The sequence below is a fragment of the Myotis davidii genome, unplaced genomic scaffold (assembly GCF_000327345.1).
Source record: "Myotis davidii unplaced genomic scaffold, ASM32734v1 scaffold608, whole genome shotgun sequence".
NCBI classification, from domain to species: Eukaryota; Metazoa; Chordata; class Mammalia; order Chiroptera; family Vespertilionidae; genus Myotis; species Myotis davidii.
This window is the reverse complement of record NW_006300025.1, coordinates 99832-103686: the sequence shown is the minus strand read 5'-3', so window position 1 is coordinate 103686 and position 3855 is coordinate 99832.

Here is a 3855-nt window from a genome sequence, read left to right as displayed (position 1 = left end):
TCTCGTGGACTTTGTGAATTCAGTCAGAGTACGGCTGGGTATTTCTTCACTCAGTGGGACTCAGCTGGTGGATGGGTTGGTTAGGAGTGGCTAATAGACTGCCCTCACATGGTTCTATCAACCTGAGCATCAAGCATGGTGTTCCCAGCCTGATGGTCTGTGGGTAGCTGGATTTCTTACATAGGGGTCAGGTTCCCTCAGACCAAGTGTCCTAAGAAAATTAGGTGGAAGTTTTTGGAGCCAGCCTGAAAAGTCACACAACAAAGCCTTTAGCAATTTCTCGTTGGTTACAAGTTAGTCATAAGGCTGGCCTAGATTCAGGGGAAGGAAATTAGATTCCATTTCTTGATATGGGAATAGCAAGTTCACATTGTAGAGAGTGAAGGTAAAGGGGATACTATTACGGCCATCTTTTTCTTGTTTTATGTTGGAGAAATTTATATTTAGAATTAGCCAGCTGGACTCAGTTTAGATGATCCCCATTTTGCTGACAACATTCAAAACATCATACATAGTCATACTGAACCAGTTGGACAGACGCCATCTTCTCTCCACCAGGCCGAATTCAAGGTGTTGACCTTTGTCACATCCATGTCACAGAGCTTCTTCCCAGTTGTGTGAGCTGATGCTTGCTGGCCTGGACATCCATAATGAGCATAATGTGTTGTTGTTTTTTATCTGTAGGTTGGGAAAGTATGGATTACACATTTCTACCACTCTGCATCAGTGAGGAATCATGTTCATCTGCTAACAACAAAGGTTAATTTGCAGTGGCTAAAACTCACAAAGATTTTTTATATAAAAGACAACTGAAAATCAGCAGGGTAGGGCAGTTGCACAAAGTATTCATGAATCAAGTTTCCCTCTATTTGTATGCTCTATTTTCTTGCTTTATATTCCGCTCCCATTCAAAAGTTTACCTCATGGCAAAGTGGCTGCTGGAGTTATAGCCATTATATCCATATTCCAGGTAGCAGGAAGGAAGAAGTTTAATCCCACTGTCTGTTAGAAGACTCAAATTGTACTTCTATTATATTAGTTTGGCCAGAATTTAATTTTATGGACTCATGAAGTTATAAACAAAGCTGGGAAATGTAGTTTCTTAGCAGGAGATGTTGCCCAAAGTATTGTTTTCTAAATACAAAAAGTGAAAATTAGCATTTGGAGGTGAGAAGCCTTCTCTGTCACATTTCCTATTTATGAGATCAAGTTTTAAAAAATGCCAACGAAGATAAAAGCATCATAAAGACCTTTCTAGTGGTATATGATTATAATAACATTTCTTCTTTTTAAATGTCTATAAGAAATGAGAGATTTACTTTACTATTTTAAAATCTGAGGTGAGAAATAGATTTTGCACAATCCATTTCCCCACTCTAAACAGTTAAGAACAAAACAGAAGTCATGTTTTACACCTCCCCCCTAATTTCAAAGCACATTTTGCTCTGGTTCTAAATGTCTGAAGTCAGAGCTAATGCAAGAGAGAAGAGGACAGTTTGAAACATAAAAGATGGCACTCATCCTTTGAAACATTCAATGAGCTGATCCCTGCACCTTGTGTTTCTGACATAATCTCAACTCTTCTCAAGGTGTTAGCGAGTTAGGTAATTGTAGATAATAAAATATTATCTCAGTGTTACATATGCACAAATGTGCACACCCACTTACACAGTTTTCTTCACCTGCAAACATCTTACACCAAAGGCCCAGCTGAAGTCCCATTTCATTCCTTTTCTCAGCATCAGTGCTCTATCATCTGTCTTCTCTCTGTTCAGGGACTGATTCTACTGTTTGTTTTGAACAATTTATACCCAACATTCAACAAACATCAAGAGAACATTTAGCCCCAGCAGGGTGGCTCAGTCCATCTCAGCATCCTTCCATACACCAAGGCACATACCTAGGATGTGGGTTTGATCCCCAGTTGGGGCACTAACAGGGGACAACTGATCAATGTTTTTCTCTATCTATCTATCTATCTATCTCCCTTTCTCTCTCTCTCTAAAATCAATAAAAACATATCCTCGGGTAAAGATTAGAAAAAAAAGAGAGAGGGAACATTTAACATTGGTCCCAAATACTTCATTATTTCACTGTGGCCTGTTAGGGTCATATTTAAATTTCTTATCTTCCCAAGTTTAGTGTGAGTCCTTTTAGTGCCTCATACTCCTTTTGTATTATTTCATTTTAGGCATTATATCAATAGATTTCTCTGACACTAGGCATCAGAACTTACTCCAAATCATTGAATCTCAAAACAAAACTATCACACACATTCCAGAATAGCTAAAATGACAGGCAGACAGTACCAAGTGTGGGATAATGGGACTGCTTATACATTGTTGGTGGGAGTGTAAATTTGTGCAACCATTTTGGAAAAATGTTTAACCATACCTGCTAAATCTGAACAAAGCATATTTTATGACCCAGTAATTCCACTCTGAGTTATATACTCAACAGAAATATAAACAAAATGACAAGCATGCAGTAGTATTCAGAACACTATTCATAATAGCCCCAAACTGAAACCACCTGTAAGTATAATAGGTAAAGAGGTTGAACAAGGTATATATTCACACAATGAAATATTATACGTCAACAAAAATTGACAAACTACTGCTACATGCAACAACATAGCTAAATTTCACAAATGTAACGTTGAGTCAAAGAAGCCAAGCACAAAATAGGCCTTTCTGTTTGGTTTCATTTATATAAATTTCAAAAACGGAAATTAATCATCCTATTAGACACACACTGACAATAGTATGGTGATCACCAGAGGGAAAGGAGGATGGGTAAAGGAGGTAAAGTATGTGGTAATGGAAGGAGATTTGACTCTGGGTAGTGAACACACAATGCAAATATACAGATGATGCAATATAGAATGGTATACTTGAGACCTAGTTAATTTTATTCACCAATGTCACTCAATAAGTTTAATTTCAAAAAAGAAATCAGGATGTGTGATGTGTTCCCAACCCTGTTTACTTTTTCTGGCAGCACACAGCATTTTAAAATAAAAAATGTAAAACACTCCCTCTCTGCCTTACCTCTCAATGGCATACTTGTTGATCTCAGTGAGCTTTGCTGCACTTGCTGCTCAGAAAAAAATGAGCAAGGGGAGGAAATAAAGAATAGAGGTGACCCTGAGGGGCAGGAGGGTAGAAGGTAGAAAAGGACCTGTGAACAGCACCTCCCATCCCTTCACTTAAGTATTAAGCACTCTGCTCACACGCGGGGAGAGGTTACCGAAAATGCAATGTCAGCATGCTCTCCAGGAGCTCCTGACCTAAAAGTGCTGCAGGATATGGGCAAATCAACAGTGAGAAATCACAAATTAATACTAATGCAGTGATGAAACGGAAATGGCAGAGGGGCCATGGGTCTCTGAGACAGTGCCAGTTGCATAAACAAAGCTTCATGGAAGACAGATAGGTTGAAATTAGAAACACTTTCAGTGCAGCACAAGTCTGAGGCTGGCTTGAAAGGTTAATGCAGCATGCAGCAGGCTGGCTCTGTACCCAGGAAATAGAGAGAAAGAACAAAAATGGGCTCTGTTAGTTTTTACTGTGGGAGACTATTACTGAGGGGGGAAAAATAAGGGTAATCACATGAAGCTCAGGAAATTTTTCAACAGAGAAAATCTAGCTCATAGTGGAAGACTTAAGACAACACTTGTGAAGGTTTTATCTCTCATTATACTTCAAGCATTGTTGCACGAACTTGACCTTTCTTCCCTACCCTGCAATGCACAATCCAGGCCCAAGTCCTGCCTGTTTTGAGTCCAAGGCATTTTCTAGGACTGGAGAGTGGGGAAAAGTAAGGAATGCCAGTTTGTTCCTCCTACAGTCCATT